Raw genomic sequence first — 15,691 nt, 5'->3', positions numbered from 1 at the left:
TAAGAATAAAGGCCCACCACAAGGCAGCCCAATACATGCCTCATTAGTGTACTCCAATTAGGCCTAATTTTCTAACTTCAAATAGACTTAATTTTTTTGCTTTTGCTAAGGCCATGCAACCATAATAAAAGAGTTTTTGTTCTCTCCACCTTACATGCTTGTGATGAACATACTTCAAGATTCTAAAATTGATGAAAATTCTTGACCCCCTTGTAGGCACATCATAATTGTAATTGCTGTTTATTCAGTACATGGTCCTTGTGGGAACAAAACTCACTCATCACTTGATTACTTGTTAATGATCCACGCACTTGTGGGATTTTACATAATAAGTTTTTAGCGCTATTGTTAGGGATCAGTGCTTTGATATTGAACGATAGATAATTTAATTAGTTTAGACATTTTATTTTATTTTATTTTAACCCTTATATCTCACTTGACTTGTTTGATAACTTTTGAGGAGTTATCATTTAGTTTATGACTAGAAGTAAACTAAAGGAGGAATTGCTTGAATTAGATCTGGAAATAGACAGAATTCTAAAAGTTATTAAAAAGGGAAAGAAGCAACAAGAGGCTGAATCTTCAAATATGGCAGAGCAAGACACCAAGCCTCTGAGAAACTATGCCGCACCTAACATTGAAGAATTTTAACCAAGTGTGACATGACCTACAGTGGCTGTTAATGTTAGTAGTATGCCCTAGAGCATATCATTTAGTATATATCTTGTACATGTTTTTATTAATAAAGGACATTTTCACTTTTCCGTTTATATAATATATTTATATGTAATAGAAAAGGTCCATTGATATTTTGTTAGAAATTCTATTCTTAAGTTATTAAGAATATGAGTGACAGTATTTCTAGCACAAAGTATCATAAATAAGTTCACAATCAAGGATATTTCACAATAAAGACATGACTTATCCAGAAAGATTGTAATTATGTTTGTTCCCAAGTTATTTATATGAGATGTAAATAAGATGGAATGGCGAGTCTCATGCCATATAACAAATATGATAGGCACTTATACATGATAAGTAGGCTCAACCAGTAACATTTATGACAAGCACATGGAGTTTACTCTTGTCAATGTATTGTTATAAATCATATCAGTGCATATAATCTTTAAACCTGAGATAGCACAGTTATCTTGTATATAGGTGGTTTGAGTTTGATACTGCTTTCATACTTGTACAATGTATGAGTATATGGGCATGTGTTGGCTCCTACTAGTTATATATGGAGGTAGGTGTTGATTAAGATGGAATATGTTACCCTAAGTAAATAGGGATAAAATCCTATGTTCATTTAATTGTTCTTGATGTTTCAAGTTCCTGGCGAGGATAGATAGATTTAATCAGAAAAGAGTTTCTGATGAGAAAATCTTTTTAATCAAGAGCTAGAATTAAAAGAGAACATAATATTCATAGCAAATGGGGTTTGACATAAACCATGACTCCAGCTCAAATTGAGATTTTGTAGCAGAGAGATTCTAGTGCATGGTAAAATATGATTATAGGTTCATTTAAGGTAAACCTTATTACTAATTGGGTGGATATGGCATACTATGCTAGGTGTTAACCATAGTATATGAGCTGCCTAAAATGATTTAGAGAAATCATTTATGGTAAGAAAGAGTTTTGATGATATTAAGAGTTGATATCATATCTCATTGCCAATTAGTGATGAGCCTAGTGAGTCACACACATACACAAGTAATCACCAAGTTAAATATGATTTAATTAATTAATTAAAGAGTTTAATTGATTAATTAAAATTAATTAATTAAATAGGTTTCGTTTGCAATTAGATTACAAAGTCCCTAGCATGGCTTAAAACCAAATCTAGGTTATTGGATGTATAGTATAAGTTAAATATATATTTAAAAGTGTTTAAATATGAATTTAATTATTAGAATTAATTAATAGAGATTAATTAATTAATTTATATTTGATATAAATTGATTAGAAGAAGAGAAATAATTATTTTGGGTTGAGAACTCAAAATTAAGACACAGGGGTATTTTGGTCATTTCATAGGGTGACATGTGGTACCATGAGATGGTGACATATGACACTATAAATAAGCTTGCCATTTGTCTTTTAATCATATAAGATGATCAGAGTCAAGATTAAATCTAGGTTTGACACTTGGCACAATGTAATTGGGTCAATTAAACTAAGAGCCAATCAGAAGGTGACATGTGGCAAGGGTTTTAAGTTGTGACCTAGCTATATAATGTGTTATTATGAAAGAGTAAAATAACAAAGGCTGCTGCTCTTCTTTGGTGCCACCACCCAAAGGAGCCTCTCCCTCTATTCTTCTTCATCTCTCATCAATTCAAATAGAATTGCCAACATTCTCTTGAATTAAAATTGCTACAAATCGTTTCTAGTGTCTTGTATATATCTATAATCTCTCAAAAAGCAAAACCTAAATTTTTAATTGATTGGAAAGCCTTGAGAAGCTGTTCAAGGGGCTACCATTGGTGATCTTGGTGTAGACAAGCTAGAGGGACAACATCTGGTGTCCTAGGCGCATCCCAAAGGTTCCAAACACACTGCAATGCATCAAAAGTGTTAGTGCACTTGTTCTTGATCTAATCTAGGGTTCTAATGAATTAATCTGTTAATTCTAAAATCTCAAATGGCAAATGGAGATTAAAAAACATATTAAAAGAGTTTTAATATGCTGTTTATTATTGAAATCAAATAGATAAAAATGAATCTTGCATGATGCATGTGACCCTAGATGAAAAAATTTTTGAATTAAATGATCTAAACTTATGTTTTTCATGCTTCCGCTGGTATCAGAGCCACTATATTTGCCATTTAGATTGTTTAATATATGATTTAATTGTGTGATTTGATCATGAGATGATTGATTCATTGTTGGTTGCAAAGCAAAGGTGGCGACATGATGATGAACACCATGGTGCGCATGGTTTTGGCACCACTATGGTGCGCAAAGTAGATGGATATTGAATGTGCAATTGTTGTATGATCTAATGTCCATTTTATGTCTAATTAAATTGTTTAATTAGAATTATAATCACACAATTAAATTTGTTTGAATGTGATTCAAATCTGAATTTTTAAATTTGTTTGAATGTGATTCAAATATGAATTTTTAAATTTATTTGAATGAGATTCAAATCTGGATTTTTAAGTTGAATATGAGATATTCAATTTAATTTTAGTATATATGTTTTATTTAATTGTTAAATAGTGATATGCATGATGGATAATCATGGACAATAAAAGACCAATGTGATTGGATTTATTTCTTTTATATTTCTTTGGGTTGTAAATTAATTAATTTATTTTAATTTATTTTAGACATGTATTATAATGGTTGTAATATTTTTTTTGGGTTGTAATTTCATTTATTTAGTTCTTGTAAATTCGCCTTGGTATGCCAAGGATTACTATGTAATTGGATTGCAAGAAGATCAAGGAGGTCAAGAGCATTGGTGGGACCAGTGGGAGGAATTCAAGATCATGTGTTGATTATGTACTCCTTCAGCAACTCTTGTAATATGAATGAATGAAATGCACCTAGGAATGCCCTGATTCAATTCTTGGTGGCTCAGAATTGAATCCCTTAGAAAGTCCATGATCATACCATATTTATTATCCATGAATGCATGAGATGTATGGGAATGTATGCAAGCATATGATATATGCATGCTAATTGGATAATGTGCAAAGTGAGACCTTAATAGTAATTAGGACGACCACAAAATCTTGCAAACAAATGATTAAGTTGGAAATGGTATAATTAAAGTAATTATAACATGGGCCCTCCATTGAGGCAATTATTTTAAGAAATTTTAAATACTTACATATGATGCAATTAATTTAAGAGATTTTCTTAAGAATAATTGTTAAGCATGAGATGTTATAAATATGTAAATAGTTTGGTGGCCAATAATGGATGTGCCTAAGGACATTAAAATTATTTGCATGTTTACTGGCTCAATGGGATCAACTTAACTAATGCAAGATAAGTCAATAATGGATGTACCTGAGATTTTGAGCATTAGGGGTTAGGTAAAGGATTGAACCTCACATGAGATGTGATGGGCAAGGAGTTGCTCACTTATAGTTTATTGTAATTCCAATAATGGATGTGCCTGAGGATGATTAATAGGATTATAAGAATTTAATCACCCACTAGAAATCCATCCAACTAGGACTTCTGTTTTCTACTTTGGAAGTGTAGGATTCGCTAAGTTAGTAGGAGGACCAATTTGACTAAAAGACCATAATCATTTTGGTTAAATACATGATACATTTACTAATTAATCTGATTATTTTATGCAGTTAATTTTCTGATAATAATGAGCACACCACAACTACTACCATCCAATATCCTTGCAAGCATACTTGATCGCAATAGGTTGATAGGACCTAATCTCTTTGATTAGCTCAGAAATTTGAAACTTGTCCTGAACCTTGAACATATAGGATATGTTCTAGACTCAAATGTTCCTGGTCCCTTACCTCCAGAGGCCACTTAAGAGGAACATGAAACTTTGGACAAGTGGAAGGAGCATGATATGAGAGCCAAGTGTTACATGTTTGCTTCTATGAGTAATGAGTTACAAAAGCAACATGAGAACATGCAGAGTGCAAGTGAGGTCCTCCTTCACCTATAAGAGTTGTATGGTGAGCACAGCAGGAATGCTAGGTATGAGATATCTAGACAGCTATTCCGCATGAGGATGTCTGAGGGACAGAATGTTGGAGATCATGTCCATAAGATGATTCAGCTGATTGAGCAGCTGGAACATCTTGACTTTAACATGGATTTCCAACTACAAATAGATTTGATCCTTCAGTCCCTTCCTGAGTCATTTGGGAATTTTGTGACAAATTTTCATATGACTAAGTAGGAATACACCTTGGCTGGTCTAATTAACATGCTTATTATTACCCAAAAGAATATGTTGGGCAATAAAGGAAAAGAGGTAGCTTTGATTGTATCTTCTTTTGCTGGAAAGTCCAACAAAAAGAAGGGTAATAAGAAAAAGAAACCTCAAATTCCTGGTCCTTTCAAGAAGATAGCTAAACAGAAAGGGAAGACCAAGGCTGATGGAGGCAAAGGAAAATGTTTCCATTGTTGGAAGGATGGGCACAGTAATAGGAATTGCCCAGAGTATAGCAAGTAGTACCAGCTTGCAGTAACGAGATATTAGACTCCAAGTTGGCAATGGCTCAATTGTTGAAGCCTTAGCCATAGGATCTAAATCTTTATACATGTGTGGATATGTTTTGTATTTAAATAAGGTTTTGCATGTACCTGATGCCTTTTTAAGAACATCATTTCTATATCTAGTTTGACTAGAGATGGTTATGAATTTTAGTTCATAAATGATGTTTTATTTATTTTAGAAATAAATATGTTGGTTCGGGTTATATGCATGATGGAATTTATTATCTAGATAATAATGTTAAATACAAATCTAATGCAAGTAATCTAAAAGAATGCAATGCCATGATGAAAATCAAATCAAGTTCAAAATATATTTGGCATTTAAGGTTAGGTCATATTGCAGAAGATAGGATTGCAAAGCTGGAGAAAATGAGGATTTTATCCTCATTAGGTTTTGGACCTACTCTAACTTGTGAATCCTGCCTTCAAGGCAAAATGACTAGATCACCCTTTGTTGGATAAGGACTAAGAGCTAAAAATATTTTGGATCTAATACATAGTGATGTATGTGGTTTATTTAAGGAAATGGTTAGAGATGGTTTTCATTACTTTATTACCTTTACTGATGAAAAATCAAGGTTTGGGTATTTGTGTTTGATGAAATACAAATATGAATCCTTTGAAAAGTTCAAAGAATTTAAATCTCAAGTAGAAAATCAAATAGTAAAAAGTATTAAAGCTCTTCGATCAGATCGTAGAGGTGAATACTTGAGTACTGAATTTGATGAATACTTGAAAGAGCATGGCATTGTTTTCCAGATGACTCCTCCAGGAACACCACAGCTGAATGGTGTATCTGAAAGAAGAAATCGTACCCTATTGGATATGGTACGTAGTATGATGAGCTATGCTGATATGCCAATCTCCTTTTGGGGATTTGCATTAGAATCAGCTTTGCATGTTCTGAATAGGATTCCATCAAAATCGGTATCTTCCACACCTTATGAGATATGGCATGGAAGAAAACCAAGTCTTAAGCATGTTAAGATTTGGGGTTGTCCAGCTTATATCAAAAAGCTGAACACTAATAAATTGGAAACTAGATCAGAAAAGGGTTGATTTTTTGGATATTCAAAAGAGAGTTTTGAATATTATTTTTATTTGCCTACATCATAAAAGGTTGTGGTAAGTAGAGATGCCACATTTCTTGAACAACAGTTTGTTCAAGAAGGAGGCAAAGGAAGGCAAATAGAGTTAGAATTGGAGAATTCTGATCAACCAACAGATCAGATGGATATAGATCCATCTAGTCAACGGTATCTCACCCACCAATGAGATATGGTTTCCTTTATGAAGAAGAACAAGAGTTGTCTACTCATGAAGAAGTTGATCATGGAGATGATCCACTTACCTATGAAGAAGCTATATCAAATATAGACTCTTCAAAATGGATTGATGCTATGAAATCCAAGATTGATTCCATGTATAAGATCAAGTTGGGATCTTGTTGACCCACCTGAAGGTATTGTACCTATAGGGAACAAATGGGTTTTCAAGAAAAAAATTAGTTCTAATGGAAAGGTAGAGACCTATAAAGCAAAGCTAGCAGCGAAAGGGTTTCGCCAAAGGCAAGGAATCGACAATGAGGAGACTTTCTCTCCTGTTGCCATGCTTAAATCAATTAGGATTCTATTAGCAATAGCTGCATACTATGATTATGAGATTTGACAGATGTATGTCAAAATAACTTTTCTCAATGGATACATTGAAGAAAACATTTTCATGGAACAACTTAGGGGTTTTGAATCCCAAGATGGTTCCAAAGTATGCAAGCTAAAGCGATCCATTTATGGGTTGAAACAAGCTTCGATCAGCTGGAACATCTGTTTTGATGGAGCCATTAAGTCATTTGATTTTATAAAAAATGAGGATGAGCCATGTGCATATAAGAAGGTTAGTGATAGTGCTATCACATTCCTTGTCTTATATGTCACACCTTACCCCTCTGTAAGGCATAACATGATCCCGTAGAATACCTAATGAACTACCGAACTTCACCTACCGATAATTCATTAAGTACATTACAAGGGATTTTAAAACTATTTTCTTGCATTTTGGAAGTGGTGAGCATTTTGGTAGGAATTAAAATCATTTACTCAAAGCTTATAAACTAGTAAAATTTTTTTTCCATTTTAATTTTATCGCAAATTTTATAAAAATTTTGACAGAGTTTCGTTTGTATTTGGAGAAAACAGTTCTTCAAATACCTGAGAAAAACACTTCCAAAAATTTTTTACAACTCCCAACCACCAAATAATTTCAAGTTAATACATCTCAAAATTCTCAAAACAATTTATTTCATATCATTCCATCAATATTGTATGCATAGATTAACTTTACAGATATATAAAATCCAAAAATAATATTATTACGATTTATTATACAACTGCTCACTTTACATTGATACTTATGACATTATAGTATTTACATCAAAATAATTACAAGGGTATAAAACAATATCCGTACAAAAATGATCAAGAGTTCTTGTCAATCCATGACTCACTCACCGCTTTGCTCTTATTCATGATAAAGAAAATAAGCTATCGCTGAGTATAAAAATACTCAGTGGTGCACAATAAAAATTTGAAATACAATACATAAATCATTCATTGCCAAAACACAATTTAAATATTTCTCAATCACATTTCACAAATTATCAAAGCTCATAATAACACAATTTAGTCAAATAATTTAAGAATACAGTGTTGCCAATTCATACACAACTTAAGCCATGATACAAAATTTCTGATCAATGCCGCGTTGTACACCACGACAAAGCAATCTACAACTCCACTAATCGAAATCAATGAGGGAGGTGGCTAGATAGCTAATGAGTACTCATCCGATCTACAACCTCAACTGGTAAACCAGAGAGGGAGGAAAGATAACCGATCTCACCCCATAAATGGAGGAGGAATAATAAGATACTGTCATGCTAAGTGTGAATAAAAAATCCATTTCAAACATTTTATTCAAATAATTCATGAGAAATCCGATAAATTTCCAAAGTCATAATTTCATTCACAAGGTGGCAACACAATTCATGATTAACATCAATTTTTCATAAATTATACTAAATCAATTTTTCAATGACAAAATGCTCAATTAAGGTTTATTGTGCGCAAACCTGACTTGAGTCGCCTCTAGGCCTTGACTCAGTCTCTCAGAGCTTCCAAGTCTTTTTCAGCTGAAACACACAATTTCACAGTGTTTCAGTACCATAACTTAGCATAAATCCAAAAATAAATTTAACTTCACTTTTACCTAGCTCTAATGTGCTAAATTTGACATTCTCGAAATTTTTGTGTTTTGGGTTACTATTCACTACACTATTCAAGTCAAATTATTGACTTTCTAAGGCTTAATAGGTATGGGAATTCCAACTTCATCCACATACCACATTTTGGTCACTAAACTTGTTGGTTTTGATCATTTTCTCAACACTTAAGTCTTTTAGGCAAAATTGTCAATTTCCAATTTTTGGTGTCTAGGTTGCACTATTCCATTAGTCACTTTCTATTGGAATTTGGCAAAACTTCCTTCATAGAATATGTTCCCTATTGTCTTAAGTTTATTCTCCTTATTGAATCACTCCAATTGGAGTTTTGTAGCTCAAGTTATATCCAAATTACGGTAACTGTTCATGCTGCAGAATTTAGTTCTGCAGATTTATTGATCCAACTTCGTTCAGCAATTTGATCAAGTTAAGTCCATAATTTGGTCTAATTTTCTTCATATGAAATGTTCTACTATGTCTTAGGTTTCCATCGGTTCAAGAATCACCTAAATCGGAGTTTTCTAGAGAGAGTTATAGCCATTGAAACTTTACTGTTCATATGGTAAATCTGCAGTTCTGCAGGTTCAATGATTCAACTTTGCTCAGTAATTTAATTGGGTTAATGGCATAATTTGGGTTTGTGTTCTTCATAAAAGTTTTAGATCTATATCTCATCTAACCACTGGTAAAATTTCAGGTCATTTTGACCTGCCTAGCTTGAGTTATGACCAAATGAACAAACACTGTTCATTTGGTAAGTTTGTGCAGGGCAGCCTGCAATTTTTCAACTTTGGTCAATTTGTTCACTAGGTTTTAGTCACTTTTTGGGCATGCTTCCTAAATGAAAATTGTGTCATTTAGTGCCTATTTTCATCCCCAATTGGTCCCATATCCATTGGACTTGTAAAATTTCATTTTTGGTCCTTCAAAGTTGACTTGGTCATGCTGCAGCAGCATGACCACACTCCCTCCGAATTTGACTTTAATTCCAACACTTCTAACACACTTAATTAGGTAAAAAATGACCATTTCTCACTTCACATTAGGTTAACTACATCATATGGCTCATTCACAAATTTTTCTCCCCAAACCCTAGGTGCCAAGAACCCTAAATTTTCAACTTCTCAATTCTAAGCAATTCAAGGCAACCTCAACCTATACATCATATAAGCATCACTAATAAAGCTAGAAGGCATGTTTAATTAAATCAAAACACATCAATTCCATAAACTTCCATGGTTGCCAAAAATTCATTATTTCCATACAAGCATCAATTCTTCCATTTCATATGAAATTTCAACTCAACTTCACTTAATTAAACCAAAGAAAAAGATTAAATTAACTTACCTCTCTTGTGAGATTTCCAAGCTAACCCACTCTTCACTTTCTTCCTTCCTATTCTTCTTCAATCTTCCTTTCTAGGGTAACTTAGAAGCTTTTTAAGATTTAGGGTTGAAATTTGTGGGGGAAGAACTAAATTTTTCAAGCTTTAAAAGCTTGTTAATGGAGGAAAGTGAGGGTGAGGGAGAGAGAGAGGTGAGTGACGGGTTGAGAGATAAGTTTTCTCTTTTTTTTTTTTTTTTTTTTTTTTTCTTTTCTTTATGCTTCTTTTATGTCTTATGAAAGACCAAAAATCTAATTAATTAAATTCACAAATTCTTGTTTTTATGGCATCATGCATGATGTCATGCATGATGTCATCACCTTTTTACTTTTTTATTTTCTTTTTTTTTTCTATTTATTTTTCTATTAGTTCTTTAATTTAATTCTAGATTCCGAAATTTTCTTTTCTCCGATTTTATTTGACAGTTAGGTCAGGAGTCAACTCTCGGGGTCAATTGAACAAATTGCCTCTCGCCGGTTAAAACCCGATTTGCAAATAATTCAATATTTCTTCTGGCTTCCTGACCTAATTATTTGACTGGCTTAACAGTTCTTTTTCATGATTTTCTCTTTTCCACTGTGTTCGTAATGGTCCTAAGGACCGCAGCGACATATTTTACGGTTTGAAATTTGAGTTTAAAATGGCTTCGAAGTCATTCCCGAGATGGTCACCCATCGCTGTGACTCTCGGCTCGTTTAACCTCTTATGTTCTGTTTTTCTTATTTATACTTAACTAATTGGCAATTACTAATTATTTGTATTTATGACTTCTTTAGTTGTCTTAAGTGTGGTTCTAATCCCCTTAATTGTCCAGACCGACACCGGTCACCAAAATAGTGAAATATACCAGGCTATACAAGTAGGGGTGTTACAATTCTCCCCCCTTTAAATAAATTTCGTCTCGAAATTTTACCTGGTATTAATCTCTGAACAGCTGTGGGTGCTATCTCCTCATGTCCTCCTCTCATTCCCAAGTAGCCACCTAGCCCGAATGATGGCTCCACAACACTTTTACCAACGGTATCTGCTTGTTCCGTAGCTGCTTCACCTTATAAGCCAGAATCACTATGGGTTCTTCCTCATATGTGAGGTCTGGATTCACTTCAATTTCTTCCACTGGTGGTACATGAGATGGGTCTGATCGATACCTCCTCAACATAGACACATGGAAGACATTATGTATCTTCTCCAACTCTGGAGGTAGTGCCAATCGATATGCTAAAGGACCCACTCTTTCCAGAACCTCATATGGCCCAATGAAACGAGGACTCAGTTTCCCCTTTCTGCCGAATCTCATAATTCTCTTCCAAGGAGAAACCTTGAGGAAAACTTTCTCACCCACTGCATACTCAATATCCCTTCTCTTTAGATCAATGTAGGACTTCTAACGATCAGATGCAGTCTTAAGTCGATCTCTGATCACTCTGATTTTCTCTTTAGTTTGCTGAACAATTTCGGGTCTAATCATCTTTCTTTCACCCACGTCATCCCAACACAACGGGGTTCTGCATTTTCTGCCATACAAAGCTTCATATGGAGGCATCCCAATGCTTGATTGGTAGCTGTTGTTATAAGAAAACTCAATCAAAGGCAAGTGTGTATCCCAACTACCCTCAAACTCAATCACACAAGCCCGTAGCATGTCCTCCAAGATCTGAATTACCCTCTCGGTGGCCATCGCCATGCATGGGTGGAATGCAGTATTGAAGTTCAATCTAGTTCCTAGGGCTCTCTGAAGACTACCCCATAATCTAGAAGTGAACCGAGGATCTCTGTCTGATACAATGGATACTGGCACTCCATGCAGTCTCACAATCTCATTGATGTACAACCTGGCCAATCTGTCTAAACTGTAGTCCATTCGGACTAGCAGAAAATGAGCAAACTTGGTCAGTCTGTCAACAATGACCCATACTGCATCATGACTCTTCTGTGTGCTCGGAAGTCCCATCACAAAATCCATTGTTATTCTCTCCCATTTCCATTCTGGCACTGGTAGTGGATGTAATAACCCAGTTGGTACTTGGTGTTTTGCCTTCACTTGCTGACAAGTTAGGCATTTGGAAACAAATTCTGCCACATCTCTTTTTATACCCATCCACCAGTAATGCTCCTTTAGCCCTCTATACATTTTTGTACCACCAGGGTGCATGGCAAAAGGAGACTCATGTGCTTCCTTCAAAATGATCTGTCTCAAATCAACATCATTAGGAACACATACTCTGCCCTGGTGTAGCAATAGATCATCATCTCTGATTGAGAATTTTGGTTTCTTGCCCTGCCGGACTTCTTCTAATAACTTCTGATACCTTTCATCATTCTGAGCAGCCATTCTAATCTGATCAATCAACACTGGCTGTACATGCCATGCAACTGTTGTCTGCCCATCATCATTAATCTCTAAGCTGGCATGCAATGATCTTAACTCATGCACCAAAGACAAAGGAGTAACCCGTAGACTTGCCATAGTCTTGCGACTTAAGGCATCAACCACAACATTAGCTTTCCTTGGCTGATAGTCTATCAGATAATCATAGTCTTTTATCAACTCTAACCATCTCCTCTGTCTCAAAATCAACTCTTTCTGAGTGCCCAAATACTTTAAACTCTTATGATCTGTGTAGATGTAACACTTTTCCCCATACAAATAGTGTCTCCAGATCTTAAGAGCAAACACAATAGCTACAAGCTCCAATTCATGTGTCGGATAATTCCTCTCATGCAGTTTTAGCTGGCATGATGCATAGGCAATGACATTCTGATCTTGCATCAACACACAACCTAACCCATTGTGAGAAGCATCGTCAGAATCGTATATTCTTTACCCGGTGTAGGTAAAGTCAGGACTGGAGCCTCAGTCAAACATCTCTTCAATTCATCAAAACTCTGTTGGCATTTATCCGTCCACTGAAATTTCACATCTTTCCTAAGCAGCTTGGTCAATGGAGATGCTAACATGGAGAATCTCTTCACAAATCGACGGTAGTATCTAGCTAAACCCAGAAAACTGCGAATCTCTATGATATTTCTGGGTGGCTTCCAATTAAGGACAGCTTCAATCTTACTTGGATCTACCTTGATGCCCTCTTCTGATACTACATGCCCCAAAAAGGATATCTCCCTCAGCCAAAATTCACACTTCGATAATTTGGCATATAGCTGTTTCTCCCTCAAAGTCTGTAGTACAATCCACATATGTCTATCGTGCTCTTCTGCATTCCTCGAATAGGCCAATATATCATCAATAAATACCACAATAAACTGGTCGAGGTATGATCTGAAGATAGTGTTCATCAGATCCATAAAAGCAGCCGGAGCATTAGTTAACCCGAATGGCATGACCAAGAACTCATAATGGCCATAGCGGGTTCTGAAGGCAGTTTTAGAAATACTTTGCTCTTGTACTTTCAGCTGATAATAACCTGATCTCAAGTCAATTTTGGAGAACACAACTGCACCCCTCAACTGATCAAACAAGTCATCAATGCGAGGCAAGGGGTATCTGTTCTTTATTGTCACCTTATTCAACTGCCGACAGTCAATGCATAACCGGAGAGTGCCATCCTTCTTCTTTACAAATAACACTGGCGCTTCCTAAGGTGACACACTAGGGCGGATAAAGCCCTTGTCAAGCAGCTCTTGCAACTGCACTTTCAATTCTTTTAGTTCTGCTGGTGCCATTCTATATGGCGTTATGGAGATTGGATCAACACCAGGCATAACATCAATCTCAAACTGCACCTCTCTTTCTGGAGGTAATCCTGGCAATTCATCATGAAACACATCCGGAAAGTCACATACCGTAGGGATGTCCCTTAGTACTGGACTCCCCACTTGGGTGTCTATCACATGTGCCAAATATGCTTCACACCTCTTTCTGATCATCCTTCTGGCCAGTGCAGCTGAAATGATGTTTGAAGGTAATAACTGTCTCTCCCCATGTATTACTACATCACCATACTGAGGGAGACTAAAAGTGACTGTTTTCTGTCTACAGTCAATCATCGCATGGTGCCTGGCTAACCAATCCATGCCCAAGATAATGTCATAATTTCTGAAGGGCATTTCAATCAAATCAGACAGAAAAGTGTGTCCTTGGATCACCAAAGGACAGTCCCTATATAGTCTATTTACCCTGACCTCCTGGCTTAATGGACTAGTTACTAGCACATCATAGTCCATTGGTACACACTGAATAGCAGTAGAACACATCACACTAGCACTAACATACGAATGTGTGGAGCCAGGATCAAATAACACATGTACATCTTGGTCAAGGATGGAGAAAATACCAGCTACTACGTCTGATGTTTCAGCCTCCTCCCTCTGACGCATGGTATACACTCATTGGTGTGCCATCGGATACCGGCTGGTTAACGGTGCTTTGATTTTCGTGATTACGCATTACCTACCTCTACCTCTACCTCTACCTCTACCAGCTGGCTGTGATCCTCTAGGTGCAGAGACTTGGGCTGATCCTTCAGATGTAGTAGAAGGTCCAGACCGGTACGGACTAGTACAATCCTTAGCGAAATGTCCGCTCCCTCCATAGTTAAAACATGCACCAGTGGCCTTGAAACAAACTCCACCGTGTGTTCTACCACAAGTTTCACACTGCCATACCGATAGAGCTCATCGGGGAGCCTGCTGGGTCTGCTGACCAGACCGGGGTGGTCTTTGGCCAGAGAATCTGCCTCTGCCAGATCTGCGAGAGCTGGATCCCCCAAACTGTTTCCTCTTCCCAGAACAACTCTCAGATGTTTGTCTAGTAGTCTTTTCAGTTTTCTCTTTCTCTTGTGTACCCTTCTTCACTGCCCCTTCTGATTCTATCCTTTCCAATTCCAGGGCCTGTGAGATCAACTCAGCGAAATTCTGATGTCGGAAACCCACAACTTGCATGTCACACCCTACCCCTCTGTAAGGCATAACATGATCCCGTAGTATACCTAATGAATTACCAACTTCGCCTACTGATAACCCATTAAATACACTACAAGGGATTTTAAAACTTTTCTTACTTCTTTTACAGTGGTGAGCACTATTTACAGGTGTTAAAAACTTTTTTGAACTGAAGTGGAACAGCTAACACATTTGAATTATTAGTAATTTCTGTAAAAATTTTGGCGGAGTGCCATCAGTATTTCGAATAAAACAGTTCTTCCAAAAACCTGTAAAAAGCACTTCAAATATATTTCTCAATCTCAACTCAAACATTTAATCAACAAAAATCCACAATAATTTTTCAGTATTTTTAAAGGCTGAGATAAAAGAAATATAATACAAATTTTACAAGTCAAAATAACTCATAATTTACTTTACAACTTCAATGTACAATTTTAATTTACAACTGCTCAAAATCAAGAACAATATATACATACAGTGAACATACATTATAGTACAAAATGCAAAATGTGGTATACTCAATATACCCGATGATCTCTCAGTGTAATACTAGCAGCCTAGTCTGCTGTCCTGTCAGTCTGTCTACCTGCGACAGCAATGAAAAGCTATCGCTGAGTAAAATTTACTCAGTGGTGTACAATAACAATTTGAAATGCGATATATAAATCTTTTATTGACAGTTCACAAATCAAATGATTCACAATTCCATTTCACAATTTACAAAATTCATCTAACACAAATTCGATCAAATAACTGAATAATACAGTTTTGCCAATCAATAACACAATTTGATCAAATAACTGAATAATACCGTTTTGCAAATCAATAACACAATTCGATCAAATAACTGAATAATACAATGTTGCCAATCGATAACACAATTTAGGCCATGACACAATTTTTCCACACA

The sequence above is a fragment of the Hevea brasiliensis genome, chromosome 18, assembly GCF_030052815.1.
Source record: "Hevea brasiliensis isolate MT/VB/25A 57/8 chromosome 18, ASM3005281v1, whole genome shotgun sequence".
NCBI classification, from domain to species: Eukaryota; Viridiplantae; Streptophyta; class Magnoliopsida; order Malpighiales; family Euphorbiaceae; genus Hevea; species Hevea brasiliensis.
Note: the sequence above shows the minus strand (reverse complement) of the source record.